The 22,915-nt window shown below is 34.0% G+C and overlaps 1 non-coding gene and 1 pseudogene across 1 annotated transcript; one reads left to right on the plus strand and one right to left on the minus strand.

The window, feature by feature from the left end:
• Positions 1–1,503: 1,503 nt before the first annotated feature.
• LOC113866034 lies at positions 1,504–20,986 on the minus strand (annotated as a pseudogene).
• On the plus strand, positions 6,459–6,530 carry TRNAR-UCU. Its single transcript has one exon. It is a non-coding gene; the product is annotated as a tRNA-Arg (tRNA).
• Positions 20,987–22,915: the final 1,929 nt, after the last annotated feature.

Below are 22,915 nucleotides of genomic sequence, written 5' to 3' on the forward strand. Positions count from 1 at the left end.
AATCTGTTCTAGTTCTATATAGCATATTTTTATCACATGTAAATATTATACTTTTCTAATATAGAATATCTAATATACTAATATATCTTAATCGAATTAGATATATATATCTAAATTCTATATATATAATCGAATCTAATATCTAATAATAGTAATAAATAATCTAATAATATATATAGAATAATATTTAATATGTTATAGTTATAATTGAATGAACAAAAAATGGAATGAACAAAACAAAATATAACAATACAAAAAAAAATATTCATTGGAGGAAAATCGAAATAGGTCAAACAAAAAGTCTTTTTAGGAAAACTAGGAAAAAGATCTTTTGGATGGATCTCTTTCCTAGTTTTTTTACAATTTTCTGGTAATCTTTTCTATTTTACTATTACATTAAATTGTATATTGATTTTATTTATACTTTATTGCATCTTTATTTTTTTTGGGGGGGGGGGGGAGAATAACCCTTTTTCTTTATTATTATTCCAAATTTCTTTCTATTATATATGTTGTTCCCAAAATAGATTATCTTGAGCCGCAGTGTATGTGCGGTGGGCTAAACGAAAAAGACTTTTTTCGACAACTAGTCAATGATGGCCTTCCATGGATTCACCTATATAAGCCGCAGCTAAAGTAGCAAAAATAAGAGCTTGAATACCGCTTGTAAATAATCCAAGGAACATGACAGGTATAGGAACTACTAAAGGCACTAAAGAAACAAGAACAACAACTACTAATTCATCAGCTAATATATTTCCGAAAAGTCGAAAACTAAGCGATAAGGGTTTTGTGAAATCTTCTAAGATGTTAATCGGTAAAAGGATTGGAGTTGGTTGGATGTATTTACTAAAATAAGCTAATCCTTTTTTTGAAAGACCCGCATAGAAATATGCTACTGACGCAAGTAAAGCTAATGCAACGGTAGTATTTATATCATTTGTGGGCGCAGCTAACTCCCCGTGAGGTAACTGTATTATTTTCCAAGGCAAAAGAGCCCCTGACCAATTAGAAACAAAAATAAATAAAAACATAGTTCCAATAAATGGAACCCACGGACCATATTCGTCTCCAATCTGACTTTTGCTCACGTCTCGAATGAATTCAAGAACATATTCAAAAAAATTCTGACCAAAAGTGGGAATGGTTTGCAGATTTCGAACAACTAGAATGACTGAAACTAATAAGATAGCAATTACAACCCAAGAAGTAATAAGTACTTGGGCATGCACTTGGAAACCCCCTATTTGCCAATAGAAATGTTGACCCACTTCCACAGCAGATATATCGTATAATCTTTTTAATGTGTTGATGGAACATAATAAAACATTCATATTGTCCTGCCCTCTTAAAAGAAATTGAAATTGAAAGGGAATTATTTTAATTCAACCATCTCCTTTCCTTTTTGATTTGTCTACTTTCATTTTTGATTTTGAATACCGACTAATCACATAATATTTCCGTTTGTTCTTTTTATATTTTTCTCTTTCTTTTGTGCGATTTAGTAATAGTATAATAACCGATTTCATAAATCTATGAATCTCCCCAACCAAATCAAATAATTCATTTATCTTATTATTAATCAAAAATTTCGTATATAGCTAGAACGACCCTCACAAATTGCAAATATTAATTTGTTAAGAATTAATCGGATTGAGGCTATAGCATCATCATTAGCTGGAATCGAAATATCGGCGAGGTCCGGGTCACAATTTGTATCGATTAAACAAATCGTTGGAATTTCCAAAGTTATACATTCTCGAAGAGCCGTATATTCTTCTTGCTGATCGACGATTATTACAATATCGGGTAACCCCGTCATATATTTAATGCCACCAAGATATGTTTCCAAATGAGATAATTGTCTTTTCAATATAGCAGCATCTCTTTTTGGAAAACAGTTGAGTCTCCCCGTCTTTTGTTGCATTCTCAAGTCCCTGAACTTATGAAGTCTCGTTTCTGTAGTATACCAATTCGTTAACATACCGCCGAGCCATTTTTTATTAACATAATGACACCGAGCTCTTATTGCCGCCCGCGCTACTGAATCAGCTGCTTTTTTTTTGGTACCAACAATTAAGAATTGTTTTCCCTTACTTGCTGCGTCAAAAACTAAATCACAAGCTTCTGATAAAAACCGAGCAGTTCTAGTAAGATTTGTAATATGAATACCCTTACGCTTTGCAGATATATAAGGTTCCATTTTAGGATTCCATTTTCTAGTACCGTGGCCAAAATGAACTCCTGCTTCCATCATCTCTTCCAAAATTATGTTCCAATATCTTTTTGTCATTTATATTTATCCCCACACTTTTTTTTTTCAAAAAAAAAAAAAAAATAGAAAAAAAAAGACCAGGTATCGTGAAATAGAAATAAAAAATTGTTCCGATGGAACCTTCTCTTCTACCGAAGATTGGCCATTGATACATGATTAGACCATTTTTTTCTATTTATTATTCTTTTTTTTTATTATCTTTCTTTTACTACCCCCAAAAATGATCGCATTTAGGGTAGGGGGATGAATCCGCTCTTAGGAATCATTAAATCTTAGATTGTTCTGATGTATCGCATAAATTCTTTGAAATGAAAAAAAAGAATTCTCTGTGGTGGAACAAAATATCTCTCATTTCGTCCTCGAATAAATTTTTCTTTTTTGATTCCAAGGTAATCTTGTTATGTTGCCTTGGCTTTGAACGGTGCATTATTCTTTTTAATCCGGTACCAACGGGTATCATTCCCCCTAAAACAACGTTCTCTTTCAGACCTTTCAACCAATCTATACGACCCCGGAGAGCGGCTTTTGCTAAAACTCTAGCAGTTTCTTGAAAACTTGCTTCAGATATAAAACTTTGAGTATTCAGAGATGTTTTTGTTATTCCCAATAATAGAGCTCGGTAGCAAGTTGCTTCTTCCAAGGCACGGCCCGCTCGTTCGGCTCGCAACAATCCAATTAGTTCGCCGGGTGAAAAAACATTAGACATTCCATTTTCTGAAACCAAGACTTTTGATGTTATTTGACGCACAATAATTTCTATATGTCTATTATGGATGTGAACTCCCTGGGATCGATAAACTTTTTGAATTTTATTAACCAAAGAAATACGACTTTGCGCTATAGTTAACTCGGCACCGATCAAGAATCCCCAAGGAATGCCGAGAATTCTTGTTATATATCCGTTCCAAGTGTCAACTCTCTTTCTAGCTTCATCGATATTGAATCAATTGAACGCACTTCTAATACCTGTTCTACTTTTGGAAGACCTTGTGTTATATCACCAGATCTCGATTTTTCATATATAAATGTAACTAATATATCTCCTTCATAAAGTATTTCTCCATAATGTCCATGAACAGTTGCTCCTGGAGTTGCCAAATAAGGGTTAGCCGATCTTATTCCTACAGAATCCATTTGAATAGTTAGAACTTGACCCGATTTTAAGTGTGGTGCATTTTTCGTTTGCACTATACATACATTTTCACAAATAAATTGCCCAAGACTTATTATTGGAAACGTTTTTTCATAATAATTGTGATGGATAAAATGCCAATTCAAATAGAATGGATTTAAAACGATATTACTGCATCTATCAGGTTTATAAATTCTCTCATTTTCGTCCATTAAATAATATTTGAATACTTGAAGAGTTTCCTTTAATTTGTCAAGTTGCAAATTATTATTCATTAAGATCTGATTATGAGTTATTAAACGAAAAAAATGAATAATAATTTGCAACTTGAAGGGCTATTCCTAAAGGACCAAACAAATTCTTAATTGGAATTATGGAATCTATTTGAATTTTTTGAATTCCTTCTTTTATCCCATTGTAATATTTTCTATCGTTGAATGGTCCTATTTGAAAACAATTAGATGATGACAAAATTATCAAAGATCGACATTTCTCATTTCTATTCAACAACATACGAATAGTTCCGTGATTTTGTCTAAGTGATTGTTGAATTTTTGCCTTCGAATAAATAGAAAAAATGGATTGATAAAGGTCCGATCCGACTCATTATCTGAGATCAATCCTGAACTGGACGGATCATTTCTTTTTCTGATATATGAAATATGAGATTTCACTAAGTCAATTCTTAGGAAATCCCTAATCAAACCATTTGTACTTACTTGAACAAAAGAAGCGTGGGCATTTTCGATAGAAGAACTTGTTTTGTCTTGATCCCAATTCAAGACTAAACAAGTCCGAACTAATTGAATCCTTGTATTAGAAATTCCCGGAATTGATTTTCCATTTCCAGAAAGAATATAATTAATAACTTTAAGTTCCAGATCATTTCTTTCCTGGAACCTATCTTGGTTGAAAAGTTTCACTGTCTTGTAGCTCGCGAGACGAGAAACCCGCGAACTAGCTGGTACGATCCAATGTCGGCGGCTGCTAGGCCCTCCTCGGTTGCCGTCGGTATCTATACGCACAGCTGCATGCATAATGAATTGAAGGTGAGGGGAGATGGGGGAGGTAAGCAGGGTGCAGTGTGGGACCAGGAAAAGTAGTGGTGGGCCCACAATGGACACCGTGTAAGGGTGGCCAGGCTGGTGTTCCACCGAGGAGAGGGCCCCACAAAATCATAGGGACACGTGCCTGAAGCTAGCAATCACATTGACCAAATCTGGTGGCCCAAATTCAACCAGTCCACCACGCTTCCACGGACCACCTCACTTTCCCCACCCACAATTTTGGGGCCCGCCATTTAACACGTGCACAAACAACCTAAACAACCTCACCGTGGGACGTTTCCAGACCCCACCCTCGTTGACGCACCCTATCAAGTCAGGCACGTGCAAACTGGATCTCGCACGTGCAACGCACGGGTGGTACCCCAGCTCTTTTTCACGCTCAAAAGCTCCATTTCCTTTCTTTTTTCCCTGCTACACGCCAGTGCTTTCCCATTAAACACCATAAAAAGATAAAAATTAAAAAAATAATAATAATAAAAAACCGGCAGCCGAGATAAGTTAACCTTAAAAAGTTATAAAAATTGTTCCTAAAATCCTGACCATTAATCAAAAATACTGATATATTCCTATGATATAGAACCAAAATGATATAAGATCAAAATGTCATTTTTGATTACTCCCTTCTTTCTGGTAACGTATATATATTAATGTCATTTTTTTTGCATTCCTGGCGCAATGCATTTTTTTTGTTATAAATTAAGTAGTTTTGTCGCGATGTATCTGTAAAAAAAAAAACACCTTCACTTTAGCAAACACAAATCCAAAAAAGAAATTCGCCCCCTTTTCCTAATTGGATTCATTAGGAGTCTCCCTTACGAAACATGTCAACACTCTAAATTATCATAATATTCTATTCCTATTTCTTAATACGTCTGATTGCCTTGTTCGACAAAAGGTTCATTATATACAATAATGTATTGTAGCGGTATAGTTTAGTTGGTAAAAGTGCGAATTCGTTCCATGGACCCTTTAATAGTTAAGGGATCCCCCGTTTGATTCATATCCCGATCAAAAACTTTATTTCTTACTTAAAGGGGATCTAATCCTTTATACCTCTCAACGAAACGATTTGCGGTATAATATACATTATCGTAATTTGTATACAAAAAGAATCCATTTTTTTTAAATTGACAAATTGAGTTCTAAAATTATGAAACATAAGTTTTTGGAATTGGATCAATAATCCGAATTTTTGAGTATGCGTAAAGGATCCATGGAGAAAGATATAGAAAAGCTTATTTCTAATCGTAACTAAATCTTTCATTTTTTTTGTATTGTAGAGATTGAAACAAAATAGCCTGTTAAACGATTTTTTTAGGTTTACTAGAGACATCAACATATTTTTTTAGCTCGACGGGAAATTTTATTCTTTTCCTAAAGATTCTCTCAAATAGAAATAGAGAACGAAATAACTAGAAAAAACACACACACAGATTGTTATAATACTCCTATTCTATAGGGATCATTCTAAAAAGCAAGGTGTTTCAAATGTATTTCTACAAAACAAAAAGGCTGACATAGATGTTATGGGTCAATTTTTTTTTTTCATGTCTTTCCATCTCTTAATTTCTTCCATAAAGGAGCCGAATGAAACAAAAGTTTCACGTTCGGCTTTGAATTAGAGACGTTAAATCATAATGATGAATCAACGTCGACTATAACCCCTAGCCTTCCAAGCTAACGATGCGGGTTCGATTCCCGCTACCCGCTTATATCCTATCTCTCTATTTATTCTATTCGAATCTATCTTTTTTCTATTCTAGAATGAATCTAAATTTCTTAGTGAATTTGTTAATTATTCATTTTTCTTTTTTAACTTAGTTTTCGTTATTTATATTCAATTGAATTTGATTATTTATTTATTATTCTATTTTTTTTTTATTCTATCTATCTATATCTATCTATAGATAGATAGATAGAATTCTTTTTTTCTTTAACCTTTTTTAAACTAAGGTTTAAAAAAAGGTTAAAGAAAAAAAGAGAAGCGTCCATTGTCTAATGGATAGGACAGAGGTCTTCTAAACCTTAGGTATAGGTTCAAATCCTATTGGACGCAAATAATTTGCCTATATATTTCCTTTTATTTCCGTATTTCTAAAAATAGAATATCTTGAATGATTTGAACTGAGCAAGAGCCACTAAAACTTTCTTTAGAAGAAATAACTTATCTTATATATATATACAATTTATGCTTTATCCCTTTCTATATATAAATCTTTAATAATCATGAATTTCTTATTATTTTATTATTTATTTTTATATTCGAATTAATATAATATTATTAATTATATTCAAATTAAAAGAAAAGATTTTAAAAGATAATAATTAGAAAATTGGTTAGTTATTAATCAATTTTTTTCTACTTGTTCTTGGAGTAAAAAGAGTTCCATCTGTTCTTGAATAACTTCCTTCAAAAGGGCTTCCGCTTCCCCAGTGAATGTCTTGGTAGAAGATATTATTTCTTTGAATTGGGGTTTATTCATTTTTAAGTAAGCACGTAACTCAACAAGAAATTTCCTTACCTGTCCAATTTCTAATGAATCAAGATAACCATTCGTTCCGGTATAAATAGTTATTATCTGTTCTTCTACAGTGAGAGGGGCTGATTGGGATTGTTTAAGCAACTCGCGCAATCGTTGACCTCTTGCCAATTGATTTTGAGTAGCTTTATCAAGATCAGACGCGAATTGTGCAAAAGCTTCTAATTCTGCGAATTGTGCCAATTCCAATTTTAATTTACCAGCTACTTGTTTTCATGGCTTTAATTTGAGCCGCCGATCCAACTCTGGAAACGGAAATACCGACATTAATTGCCGGTCTGATTCCAGCATTGAATAAATCGGCGGATAAGAATATTTGGCCATCTGTAATAGAAATTACATTAGTAGGAATATAAGCTGAAACATCTCCCGATTGTGTTTCAACTATTGGTAAAGCAGTCATACTTTCCTTCGCCTAGTTGAGAACTTGATTTAGCGGCTCTTTCCAAAAGACGCGAATGCAAATAAAAAACATCCCCTGGATAGGCTTCGCGACCTGGGGGTCTTCGTAATAGAAGAGACATTTGGCGATAAGCCTGTGCTTGTTTGGAGGGATCATCATAAATGATTAAAGTGTGACGTTCGCGGTACATAAAATATTCAGCCAGAGCTGCTCCTGTATAAGGGGCGAGGTAATTGTAATGTAGCTGGAGAATCTGCTGTTTCAGCTACTATAATAGTGTATTCCATTGCTCCTCTTTCTTGTAAAGTAGTCACCACTTGAGCCACAGAAGATGCTTTTTGACCAACAGCTACATAAACACATATTACATTTTGTCCCTGTTGATTGAGAATTGTATCTGTAGCTACTGCTGTTTTACCCGTTTGTCTATCTCCAATAATTAATTCTCGTTGGCCACGACCTATGGGGATCATCGAATCAATAGCAATAAGTCCTGTTTGAAGAGGCTCATATACGGAACGTCTCGAAATAATACCCGGGAGCGGGAGATTCGATTAATCGAGATTCCGAAGCTGAATTTCTCCTCGACCGTCAATAGGTTTAGCCAAGGCATTTATAACACGACCCAAATAAGCCTCACTTACTGGTATCTGAGCAATTCTTCCTGTTGCTTTTACCGAACTTCCCTCTTGTATCATCCAAACCATCACCCATTAATACAACACCAACATTTTTTGATTCCAAATTCAAAGCAATGCCTATAGTTACCCTCTTCAAATTCCACTAATTCACCCCGCCATTACTTCATCAAGACCATAAATACGAGCAATACCGTCGGCCTACTTGAAGTACGGTACCAGTATTTACAATTTTTACTTCGGTATTATATTGCTCAATACGTTCACGGATAATTTTACTAATTTCATCTGCACGAATGGTTACCATGAATATTTCTTAATTTTTTTTAGAAGAAAAAAATAATGCCTATACTCTATACTATAGTAGATATTATAGTAGAAGGACTAATCACTTATTTTTTTCTTTCATCGTCCCAAACATGCCAATATTAGCATTGACAGTACGTAAATGTAACTCGTTATTCAAGCAACTATTCAGAGTTTCAAGAGCTCCTCGTAAGGCTTGTTGTAAAACCCGTTGTCGGACTTGATTAATCACCCTTTGTTGTTCAAAATAAATGGTTTCATTTTTGTAATTTTCTAATTGTTCCAAAGTCGTATAAATTGAATTAATTAAATTTAATTTTTCTCGTTCTATCTCAGAATAGCCATTCACTCGAAACCGATCTGCTTCCGTTTCGACTTTCCTTAAGCGGGCCTGGGCTTTTCCCAGCTGTTGAACAGCTCTTTCCCGTAGTTCTTCTGAATTTCGAATAGTTCTTAAGATTCTCTGTTTTCGATTATCTAATAAATCATTTAATGAAAGTAGATTCTCTTTCCATTCATTTCAAAATGTCTATGATCTCTTCCCGAACCAAACATGAATCTTTCGATTCATTTGCTCTCACACTCAATTACTTATGTTATGGGAAATTTTCTTATCTTTTTTTATGTAATGAGCCTATCCTCTCTTCTCTATTTATAAAAAAAAAGATTGAAAAAATATTTAAAACGATTACCAATACAAGACCAGAATATTCGGAGGACTCTTCTGACCAAAAAAATAATTGTCAGCAAAGTTGTTTTTTTTCTTCAAATCCAAAGAATTCTTATAAATTTATACATAGGTCATCGATTCCGCATTGTATAAATGGAGGGTGAAATTGAACGTTTTTACAATTTTTCACCGTAAAGAGGGTTCAAGCTGTTTTATCGACATGAGTGTTCTATATCGAAAAATTGTAAAAATTTTTTTGAAATCATTTCATTTCTGTATTAACATAGTGGTAGAAAGAGTACTACACTGCGGTCTAGACTTCAAATTGTTTACTTTAACCATGGTAATAGTCCAAAATTTTGGGTTAATAGAGAATCAAAGTGGATTTACTAATGAATCGCGAAATGCTATGGTTCTTAAATATTTTTTTTTTTTCAAAAAATAAAATTTATTGAGAAGTAATTCGCGGGATTATGCACATTTTCTTAGTTATAACGAAAAAAAAAGTGCAATTGGTTGGATCCAATCTATTCTTTGAAATTAACAACTCGCACACACTCCCTTTCCAAAAAAAACCAATACACCTAGCACTACGCTTAGATTTATTGGATTTGTTGCTAAAATATCGGTATTAAACCCGAAACTTCCGGCGGATCGCCAGTAGCCCAAGTAAAGGAAAGAATCGGTTATATTTTTCATATGATCTCATCTCCTTTTATGGATAGACTAATTATCCTTCTACAATTCCTATTTTTTATTTTTTAGTTATTTCTTTTTTATATGATATTTTTATTATATAAATAAAAATATCATTCTTTACTAAAAATTCATATTAATTATTAGTAATTATAAGTTAATAATATGAATAGTAATAATATTCATTTAATAATAATAATATTCTATTAATACATATCTAAATATATATATCTATTTAGATATGTATATATTAATATATATATTATTTGAATTGATCAATCAATTGGAGGATTCCCTATAAGAATGATACTTAGTAGAATTCGATACCACTTCTTATGTCAATTACATAAATCTCTTATAGTTGTTTTTAACACTTTCGATAAATTTTATAAAACTAAAAAAGGGGGGCTAAAAAAGAGAAGGAAGAAGACAAATCAGAGTGAAATCTTAATATAATTCGACAAAGCAAGAACAGCAAAGCAAGTCCACGGAAAAAGGATATATATATTTATTTTTTTAAGATTAAACTAAACAAAAGGATTCGCAAATAAAAGCGCTAATGCTACAACCAATCCATAAATTGTTAAAGCTTCCATAAAAGCCAGACTAAGCAATAAAGTACCCCGTATTTTTCCCTCTGCCTCTGGTTGTCGCGCAATCCCTTCTACAGCTTGCCCTGCAGCAGTGCCTTGACCAACCCCAGGTCCAATAGAAGCAAGCCCGACGGCCAACCCAGCAGCAATAACGGAAGCGGCAGAAATCAGTGGATTCATGATAAGTTCCTCGCACCCCAAATAAAAAATAAATAATAATAAGAAAAGAAATAGTTAATGATATAATCAACCAATAAATTATGACTTAATTACTCAATCACCAGGATTTATCCAGTTGAAATAATTAAGAATTCCGAATTGAAATAACAATAGTTATTGAACTATCCAAATTAGTTCGATATTCATTTTTTCTTTTCTATCCACGTAGTTTTTTTGTGAATCCATACAATTTTAGTTTTTATCTTACCCTAAATTTGGAACTCTTCTTTGAATTCTTCGTTCTTTTTTTTTTTGAATTTCTTACTATTCAATTCATAATTAGAGATGAAACGGAAGGACTTTGTTTTTTAAATCCCTATCGAAATTGACAGTAGTAGCAGGGCAATTTTAGATATATAATGTTAGTTTTTTTAGATATATAGTTAGTTCATATATAACTAGTTTATATATATATCACATATACATGTATTTCTTCCATGCCGTAAACCAATTATTTGTGTTTTAGTTTCAATCAGATTCGAGAATCATTATTTGAAATCTAAAAAAAAAAAGAAGGAGTTGTTTTTATAGTGATTGGATTATATATACCCAGTTTGACTTCCCCCACTCCTACTCTATTTTTTTTGAATCTTGGTTTTTTTTTGAAAATCCTTCTTTCATCCTTTTATTATTATCCGATATGGATATACAAAATCGAAATCAATTCGTTAGACTGAATTATTGCAGAGAAATATTGGAATTTGAGTGATAAAAATGTAATTCTTTTTTGAATTATCTTTTGGTCAATCGTTAAATTGAATGTGAATGAATGAAACGGGAATCTGTTCTAGTTCTATATAGCATATTTTTATCACATGTAAATATTATACTTTTCTAATATAGAATATCTAATATACTAATATATCTTAATCGAATTAGATATATATATCTAAATTCTATATATATAATCGAATCTAATATCTAATAATAGTAATAAATAATCTAATAATATATATAGAATAATATTTAATATGTTATAGTTATAATTGAATGAACAAAAAATGGAATGAACAAAACAAAATATAACAATACAAAAAAAAATATTCATTGGAGGAAAATCGAAATAGGTCAAACAAAAAGTCTTTTTAGGAAAACTAGGAAAAAGATCTTTTGGATGGATCTCTTTCCTAGTTTTTTTACAATTTTCTGGTAATCTTTCTATTTTACTATTACATTAATTGTATATTGATTTTATTTATACTTTATTGCATCTTTATTTTTTTGGGGGGGGGGGGGAGAATAACCCTTTTTCTTTATTATTATTCCAAATTTCTTTCTATTATATATGTTGTTCCCAAAATAGATTATCTTGAGCCGCAGTGTATGTGCGGTGGGCTAAACGAAAAAGACTTTTTTCGACAACTAGTCAATGATGGCCTTCCATGGATTCACCTATATAAGCCGCAGCTAAAGTAGCAAAAATAAGAGCTTGAATACCGCTTGTAAATAATCCAAGGAACATGACAGGTATAGGAACTACTAAAGGCACTAAAGAAACAAGAACAACAACTACTAATTCATCAGCTAATATATTCCGAAAAGTCGAAAACTAAGCGATAAGGGTTTTGTGAAATCTTCTAAGATGTTAATCGGTAAAAGGATTGGAGTTGGTTGGATGTATTTACTAAAATAAGCTAATCCTTTTTTTGAAAGACCCGCATAGAAATATGCTACTGACGCAAGTAAAGCTAATGCAACGGTAGTATTTATATCATTTGTGGGCGCAGCTAACTCCCCGTGAGGTAACTGTATTATTTTCCAAGGCAAAAGAGCCCCTGACCAATTAGAAACAAAAATAAATAAAAACATAGTTCCAATAAATGGAACCCACGGACCATATTCGTCTCCAATCTGACTTTTGCTCACGTCTCGAATGAATTCAAGAACATATTCAAAAAAATTCTGACCAAAAGTGGGAATGGTTTGCAGATTTCGAACAACTAGAATGACTGAAACTAATAAGATAGCAATTACAACCCAAGAAGTAATAAGTACTTGGGCATGCACTTGGAAACCCCCTATTTGCCAATAGAAATGTTGACCCACTTCCACAGCAGATATATCGTATAATCTTTTTAATGTGTTGATGGAACATAATAAACATTCATATTGTCCTGCCCTCTTAAAAGAAATTGAAATTGAAAGGGAATTATTTTAATTCAACCATCTCCTTTCCTTTTTGATTTGTCTACTTTCATTTTTGATTTTGAATACCGACTAATCACATAATATTTCCGTTTGTTCTTTTTATATTTTTCTCTTTCTTTTGTGCGATTTAGTAATAGTATAATAACCGATTTCATAAATCTATGAATCTCCCCAACCAAATCAAATAATTCATTTATCTTATTATTAATCAAAAATTTCGTATATAGCTAGAACGACCCTCACAAATTGCAAATATTAATTTGTTAAGAATTAATCGGATTGAGGCTATAGCATCATCATTAGCTGGAATCGAAATATCGGCGAGGTCCGGGTCACAATTTGTATCGATTAAACAAATCGTTGGAATTTCCAAAGTTATACATTCTCGAAGAGCCGTATATTCTTCTTGCTGATCGACGATTATTACAATATCGGGTAACCCCGTCATATATTTAATGCCACCAAGATATGTTTCCAAATGAGATAATTGTCTTTTCAATATAGCAGCATCTCTTTTTGGAAAACAGTTGAGTCTCCCCGTCTTTTGTTGCATTCTCAAGTCCCTGAACTTATGAAGTCTCGTTTCTGTAGTATACCAATTCGTTAACATACCGCCGAGCCATTTTTTATTAACATAATGACACCGAGCTCTTATTGCCGCCCGCGCTAACTGAATCAGCTGCTTTTTTTTTGGTACCAACAATTAAGAATTGTTTTCCCTTACTTGCTGCGTCAAAAACTAAATCACAAGCTTCTGATAAAAACCGAGCAGTTCTAGTAAGATTTGTAATATGAATACCCTTACGCTTTGCAGATATATAAGGTTCCATTTTAGGATTCCATTTTCTAGTACGGTGGCCAAAATGAACTCCTGCTTCCATCATCTCTTCCAAAATTATGTTCCAATATCTTTTTGTCATTTATATTTATCCCCACACTTTTTTTTTTCAAAAAAAAAAAAAAATAGAAAAAAAAAGACCAGGTATCGTGAAATAGAAATAAAAAATTGTTCCGATGGAACCTTCTCTTCTACCGAAGATTGGCCATTGATACATGATTAGACCATTTTTTTCTATTTATTATTCTTTTTTTTTATTATCTTTCTTTTACTACCCCAAAAATGATCGCATTTAGGGTAGGGGGATGAATCCGCTCTTAGGAATCATTAAATCTTAGATTGTTCTGATGTATCGCATAAATTCTTTGAAATGAAAAAAAAGAATTCTCTGTGGTGGAACAAAATATCTCTCATTTCGTCCTCGAATAAATTTTTCTTTTTTGATTCCAAGGTAATCTTGTTATGTTGCCTTGGCTTTGAACGGTGCATTATTCTTTTTAATCCGGTACCAACGGGTATCATTCCCCTAAAACAACGTTCTCTTTCAGACCTTTCAACCAATCTATACGACCCCGGAGAGCGGCTTTTGCTAAAACTCTAGCAGTTTCTTGAAAACTTGCTTCAGATATAAAACTTTGAGTATTCAGAGATGTTTTTGTTATTCCCAATAATAGAGCTCGGTAGCAAGTTGCTTCTTCCAAGGCACGGCCCGCTCGTTCGGCTCGCAACAATCCAATTAGTTCGCCGGGTGAAAAAACATTAGACATTCCATTTTCTGAAACCAAGACTTTTGATGTTATTTGACGCACAATAATTTCTATATGTCTATTATGGATGTGAACTCCCTGGGATCGATAAACTTTTTGAATTTTATTAACCAAAGAAATACGACTTTGCGCTATAGTTAACTCGGCACCGATCAAGAATCCCCAAGGAATGCCGAGAATTCTTGTTATATATCCGTTCCAAGTGTCAACTCTCTTTTCTAGCTTCATCGATATTGAATCAATTGAACGCACTTCTAATACCTGTTCTACTTTTGGAAGACCTTGTGTTATATCACCAGATCTCGATTTTTCATATATAAATGTAACTAATATATCTCCTTCATAAAGTATTTCTCCATAATGTCCATGAACAGTTGCTCCTGGAGTTGCCAAATAAGGGTTAGCCGATCTTATTCCTACAGAATCCATTTGAATAGTTAGAACTTGACCCGATTTTAAGTGTGGTGCATTTTTCGTTTGCACTATACATACATTTTCACAAATAAATTGCCCAAGACTTATTATTGGAAACGTTTTTTCATAATAATTGTGATGGATAAAATGCCAATTCAAATAGAATGGATTTAAAACGATATTACTGCATCTATCAGGTTTATAAATTCTCTCATTTTCGTCCATTAATAATATTTGAATACTTGAAGAGTTTCCTTTAATTTGTCAAGTTGCAAATTATTATTCATTAAGATCTGATTATGAGTTATTAAACGAAAAAATGAATAATAATTTGCAACTTGAAGGGCTATTCCTAAAGGACCAAACAAATTCTTAATTGGAATTATGGAATCTATTTGAATTTTTTGAATTCCTTCTTTTATCCCATTGTAATATTTTCTATCGTTGAATGGTCCTATTTGAAAACAATTAGATGATGACAAAATTATCAAAGATCGACATTTCTCATTTCTATTCAACAACATACGAATAGTTCCGTGATTTTGTCTAAGTGATTGTTGAATTTTTGCCTTCGAATAAATAGAAAAAAATGGATTGATAAAGGTCCGATCCGACTCATTATCTGAGATCAATCCTGAACTGGACGGATCATTTCTTTTTCTGATATATGAAATATGAGATTTCACTAAGTCAATTCTTAGGAAATCCCTAATCAAACCATTTGTACTTACTTGAACAAAAGAAGCGTGGGCATTTTCGATAGAAGAACTTGTTTTGTCTTGATCCCAATTCAAGACTAAACAAGTCCGAACTAATTGAATCCTTGTATTAGAAATTCCCGGAATTGATTTTCCATTTCCAGAAAGAATATAATTAATAACTTTAAGTTCCAGATCATTTCTTTCCTGGAACCTATCTTGGGGAAAAAGTTTTACTAAATGGATACCGTCCGCTATTTCATATAGAATTACGGGTCGAACCAAAACAAAATACTTTTTTTTGGTAATTGTGATCCATTGGACATAGATCCAATTTTTCATTTTTTTTGCTTCCTTTGAATTTTGTTTTACCGTTCCGGATGGTATCAAGATGGCACTGTGTCGGGATATCTTATCCATCTCTCCAGTAAAATAGATATCCCCGGAAAATATTTTTACTTCAATCTTTTTTTTTTTCTTCTCCATTTGGACCAATCCACCTACTCGACTTCTTATATTTAAAGTTATTGGTGTATCTACTCCAACGATACTATTGTTCCGTATCATTATGGAAGAAGATTCGGGTAAAATATGCACTTCCTCGGGAATGAAAAAAATCGATCTACTTTGATTTGGTATTTTGGCTTAAATTCTTAACTCCTTGATACTCAATTAAAAAATCCTCTTTTTTAAAAATGGAATTTATTCCTATAGTCCTATATTTTGTAATTCCTGAACTCTGCGTTCGGTATTGAGGATCATCGAAATAAGCAAGAATACTATTTCTACGAAAAATACCATTGATTGGTATTTCAATCGAGATACCGGAAGGGGACATTAGTTCTTTGTCTCGTTCTTGAATCGATTGGAATGGAAATGGAATGATGAATCTATTTCTTCGCCTCTTTGCTAATAAATCCGAAGTGTCATGGAAAATAGCAAGATGTGTAAAATGACAATAATCCATACATATGATTTGATTCATATTGAATAATCAGGAATCCTTCCTTCTTTTTTACCAGAAAGATTGAAACTAAAGAATTTATGTCTTACTTGTTCATTACTTACTAAAAGGTTACAAATATTTCTTTCTCCAGTAGAAAGAGAATGAATGTTCATTTGATCTTGATCCTTGCGGAGTGAAAAAGAGACTGAACCGACCCTGTACGACTTTCCTGATAATATCCATAAATGACTTGTTTTTGGTAAGATATGGACATTACTATATCTAAATTCTGATGCATGGTATACATCGGTACTCCAATGCATTTCTCCTTCTGAGTCAGAATAAACATGTTTTCGAACCTTTTCCTTCAAATTCAAAGTGTATGTTCCCGCACGAATCTCAGCAATCACTTGTTCCGATTTTACATATTGATCATTTTGAACTAATAAAAAACTTTTTGGTGGAATAATCACATTATGTATAATATCGTCACTTTCAATAGTTACATACAAGTTTATAGAACATAGAAAAGCAGGATGCCCATGACGTGTACGTGTAGGATGAACCAAATCCTCATTGAATTTAATTTTTCCATTAGAAGGCGCTCGCACATGTTCCGCAGTACCCCCTGTGAATACTCCACCGGTATGAAAAGTTCTTAATGTTAGTTGAGTACCCGGTTCTCCAATAGATTGACCCGCAATAATACCTACAGCTTCTCCTAATTCCACTAAGTGGCCATGAGTAGGACTTTGGCCATAACATAATCGGCAGATCCAAGATGTATTCCTACAGGTAAAGGGGGTTCGAATAGATATTGGTTGTGTTTGAAAAGTTTTGAATCGATTGATAAGTCCAATTCCAATATCTTGATTTCTAACAGCAATGCATCGTGAACCTCTGTATATATCGTCTGCTAATACACGACCAATTAATGTTTGTATCAAAATTATTTCCGGCATCATTCCATTCTGGATATTCACCGAAATCCCTTGAATGGTACCGCAATCTGTTCGACGTACAACAATGTGTTGAACCACTTCAACAAGTCTGCGTGTAAGATATCCAGCATCCGATGTTCGTACAGCAGTATCTACAACCCCTTTACGGGCTCCGTAGCAAGAAATGATATATTCTGTTAAAGACAGTCCTTCGCGTAAATTGCTTTGAATAGGTAAATCAATCATTTGCCCTTGTGGATCCGACATTAATCCTCTCATACCTACTAATTGGTGTACTTGAGATGCATTTCCTCTAGCTCCTGAAAAAGACATTATATGGACTGGATTCAAGGGGTCGGTCATCCTAAAATTAGGATTCATTTCTTGTCTCAAATATTCACTAGTAGCATACCATATCTCAATGGATTGTCGTAATTTTTCTACCGCATGTACATTCCCATAATGATGATGTTTTTCCAAAATAAAAATTTGTTGTTCAGCATCTTGAACTAGCCATCCTTTAGAAGGTATTGTTAAAAGATCATCAATTCCTAATGAAATGGATGTAGCCGTAGCTTGACGGAATCCCAGAGTCTTTACTTGATCCAGGATGTGTGATGTATATGCCATTCCGAAGTGGTTTATTAATCTGCTAATAAGTCGTTTAATGGCAGTTCCACCTATCACTTTATTGTGAAAGACTAGATTGGCTCGTTCTGCCATAAGTACCTCCATATTCCACTCAGTGGGATTCGGTTCGACAATGGATTTGAGTCAATGATTGGAAAACTTCCTTTTCTTTATCTTGATTCGCGTAGAAATTTTAAAACTATGATCCTAGTTGAACCACGGAGACCTGAATTCCACACTGGTAGCATAAATTTACTTATCTTACATATCAACCATCTATATGATTAGATATACTGTATGAATAGGTCCGGCAAAAACCTTGTATAGCTTCTTCAATTTCTCGATAAAAAGAAATATGACCAACAGTGGTTCGAATGTATATACAACGAATTTCTTTTTTTGTACTTCTTACTACTAGATAATGCCCATAAATTTCATGATAGGTACCCAAAGATTCGTAGTGAACTTCGATAGGAACTTCTCTTGACGAAATAATGCGTTGATCTAATCGCCATCGGAACCACAAAGGACTATCGAAATCTATTCTTTTCTGTTGATAAGCTCCAATTGCATCATAGGAATTACAAAAAAAAGGTTCTTTTTTTTTCGTATACTTATAGTTATTATCTCGAATTCTTTCATTTTTCGAATTTCTGCAATTACACGGATTATACCTATTTGAACAAATACCTCGACGATTCCCGCTCGTTAATACGTAAAGCCCAATAAGTATATCTTGAGTTGGTACGGAAATGGGATCCCCAATAGCTGGAGATAAGAGGTTCATATGAGAAAACATAAGTAAACGAGCTTCTGCTTGAGCCTCCAAAGATAAAGGCACATGAATAGCCATTTGATCCCCATCAAAGTCTGCATTGAATCCCTTACAAACTAATGGATGTAAACAAATAGCACGCCCTTCTACTAAAATGGGTTGGAATGCCTGTATGCCTAATCTATGCAGAGTAGGGGCTCTATTCAGCAATACGGGATGCCCCCGCATAACTTCTTGAAGTATTTCCCATACAATCGGTTCTTTTTCCCGAATTTTACTCTTAGCAATTCCTATGTTCGAAGCAAAATGTTTTCGAATTAGACCACGAATTAGAAATGTCTGGAAAAGTTCTATTGCTATTTCGCGAGGTAATCCACATCGATGTAATGAAAGTGATGGACCTACGACAATGACAGAACGTCCCGAATAATCAACCCGTTTGCCAAGCAGAGTCTCGCGAAATCTTCCCTCTTTGCCCTCAATTATATCGGAAAATGATTTGTAAACCTTATTATGACCGTCCTTCATTGGTTGTCCGCGGATTCCATTATCAAGAAGTGTATCCACGGCTTCTTGTACCAATTTTTCCTGACACATTACTAATTCTCCTGGTGTAGATCTACTTGTTGTTAATAGATCGATAAGAGTATTATTCCGATAGATAACTCTTCTATAGAGTTCATTAATATCCGAGCTCATTAGCTTACCCCCATCTATTTGAATAATGGGTCTCAATTCGGGAGGAAGAACTGGTAAGAGACATAAAACCATCCATTCTGGTTCTATATTTGTTCGGATAAAATGTTTAGCTAATTCTATGCGTCGAACCAAAAAATTCTTTCTTCTTCCAACTTTTCGATCTTCCCATTCATTTTCATTGTCCATGGATCCCTCTTCTCCTAATTCTTTCCATTCTATCAACGAAGAATCAATAAGAATTCTCAAATCCAGATCGGCTAATTGTTCTCGGATAGCACCCGCTCCACTTGAAATTTCTCGATTTCGAAATATATCGAAACCTTGGGTAGAAAAAAAAATAGGTATGCTGTGTTTCCAGGATTGTATTTCATATTCGAATGGACCTCGTAATCGTAAGAAAGTGGGTTTTTTAACTACGGGCCTAGCAAACGAAAAATTTGGATAGGATCCAATCCAATAGGATCTCCCCCTTTCAAAATCGGACGTGAAGGTTTCCTCTCATCCGGCTCAAGTAGTTATACCAAATAAAGATAAAGCAAAGGGTTTCCACTTTCAAATTCTATAAAACCCCTAATCTAAAATAAAAGGTTTACTCTTTACTCAAGTTCTCAATAAAGACTAATCAACATTTCATTGATGCATTCTTTTTCTTTTTTTATATTTTCTGAATTATTTATCCAATTCTCAATTACGACAGAAAAGAAATGAAATGTAAAATTCTTGAGTAGTCTATCCCCCTTCGAATGGGGAATCCCCTAAAATGGAATCATTCATTAAAGGGAGTATCCTGGAATTCATAAGGGATTTCCTTGTCTATGTATCATTCCATTTGATCTTTTAGGTCCAGACGTCACCTCGACGGTTATGCTATGATGTCCTTAAGCCTATATGCGATAGATAGGCTTCTGCAACCATGATATATTTGCTTATTAGAACATAATTTCAGTTCTTTCTAAAAAAGATGGAATAGTGAATTCCACAAAAAAAGTATTTCTTTTTCTTTCACGAGATACGTGCAGCTAGAAATTCATATTTATTTGTTACTGAATCGACCATAGACCAATTCCCTTTTATTTGGGAGTATTCAATACATCCATAATTCTGAGCTTCATATTACTCATTTCAAGAGACATGTCAGATTTAGGGCATCCCAATTCAATTGAATGGAATGACAGTTTCTCATTCGGAATCTGTACAATAGGAATTTTGATCAAATCACACATCGCAGTATACTAGACCCTCTAATTCTTTAAGAGGTTTATCTAAAAGATTCGCGATATAACTAGGAAGCCGTTTCAAATACCACACATGAGTTACTAGGCATGCCAGTTTTATATAGCCCATTTGATATCTACGTATCCGAGAATCAATAAATTCTACTCCGCATTGTTCACAAAATTTGGGATCGTCCTTTTTATCTCTGATTACTCGATAATTTCCACAAGCACAAATCCCACTTTTTATAGGCCCAAAAATTCTTTCACAAAATAATCCATCTTTTTCAGGCTTATTGGTTTTGTAATGAAAAGTATAGGGTTTTTTTACCTCCCCAACTATCTCTCCATTAGGTAGGATTTTTTTTGCCCAAGCACTTATTTGTTGAGGAGAAACTGATCCAATTCGGAGTTGTTGATGTTTATACTGATCAATCATAGAATAAAAATTCTGATTCAGTTCAATTAAGCTTCCTTCCTATAAATCCGGAAGTTCTTCTCAGATACAAGGAAATGATTCAGTTCCATAACCAAAGATCGTAGTTCTCGAACGAGCAATCGAAAAGATTCTGGAGCATCCGTAGGTTTAGGTATTGTTCCTCCAATGATCGTAGTACCGAGTACTTCTTGGCGAGCTTTAATATGATCCGATTTATAAGTAAGCATCTCTTGTAACATATGAGCAACACCAAATCCCTCCAGGGCCCAAACTTCCATTTCGCCTACCCGTTGTCCTCCCCGTTTGGCCCTTCCTCTAAGGGGTTGTTGCGTAACAAGTGCATAATGTCCACTGGAACGTCCATGTATTTTATCATCAACTTGATGAATTAATTTCAAGATATAAGGCTTTCCCATTAGAACAGGCTTTTTAAAAGAATTCCCTGTTCTTCCATCAAATATTCTGCTTTTTCCCGGATCCTCGGGTTCAAATATCCATGGATTCGATGTTTGTTTACTGGCTTCATATAATTCAGAAAACACTAGTTTTCTCGAAGCCTCTTGTTCATATCTTTCATCAAAAGGTGCTATTCGATAATGTCTATCTAGCATACTTCCCGCTAACCCGAGTGAGGATTCAAATATCTGTCCTACATTCATTCGTGAAGGTACCCCTAATGGATTGAAGACCATATCAACGGATCTTCCGTCTTGCAAATAAGGCATATCCTGTCTAGACAAAATCTTTGAAACGATACCCTTATTTCCATGTCTCCCGGCCACTTTATCGCCTACTTTAATTTCACGTTTCTGTAATATATATATACCAATCATTTCTGGATTATAACTGGAACCCCCTTTTTTTTGGATCCATCTCACATCAATAACTCGACCCCTACCGCCTATAGGTAGTTTTAGACAAGTTTCCTTTGAGGTGGATACCTGAATGCCAAGTATAGCTCGTAATAATCTATCTTCCGGGGAATACGAGGATTCTTTCGCCATTTGAGGCGTTAATTTACCCACTAAAATATCGCCCGTTTCGACCCAAGATCCCAGGATCACAATTCCATTTTTGTCTAAATTTCGGAGTAAATGGGCTTCTAGGTGCGGAATTTGATTAGTGATTCTTTCAGAACCCTGGCTTGTCATATGAGTCTGAATTTCATATTTCCGTATGTGAAAAGAAGTAAAAATATCTTCATAGACCAAACGCTCACTAATGAGTACAGCATCCTCAGAATTGTAACCTTCCCATGGCATATAAGCTACAAATACGTTTTTTCCCAAAGCGAGTTCGCCACCAACTGTAGAGGCACCATCCGCTAAAATTTGTCCCCTTTTTATGTATTTACCTTGCTGAACCTGGGGTTTTTGATGCATGCAAGTATTTTTGTTGGAACGTTGATATATAGTTAATGGAATGCTTAGAGTAACCCCATTTCCAACAAAAATGATCTTGTCAGTATCGGGATAAATGACGTTTCCCTCGTATTCGGCTATAGCGGAAACCCCAGAATCTAAAGCAACTTGGCGTTCCAATCCAGTTCCAACAATGCATTTTTCGGACCGAGAAAGCGGAACTGCTTGACGTTGCATATTAGAACTCATTAAAGCTCGATTCGCATCATTATGCTCGATAAAAGGAATGAGGGAAGCTCCAATAGAAAAATATTGGAAGGGAAAAATACCTCGAAGATGAACCTGTTCCCATGCAATAGTAAGAAATTCTTGACGGTATCGAGCTGGAACAATCTGTTCTTCCTGAATATCTCGATTTAGTGCCAAAGAATTTCCTGTTGTTACCATATAGTATTCATCTCTATTTGGTGATAAATAAAACATGCGTATTCTTTTGGATCTCTCAG

This window comes from Abrus precatorius, unplaced genomic scaffold, assembly GCF_003935025.1.
Source record: "Abrus precatorius isolate BTA unplaced genomic scaffold, Abrus_2018 Scaffold0, whole genome shotgun sequence".
In the NCBI taxonomy this organism is placed as follows: Eukaryota; Viridiplantae; Streptophyta; class Magnoliopsida; order Fabales; family Fabaceae; genus Abrus; species Abrus precatorius.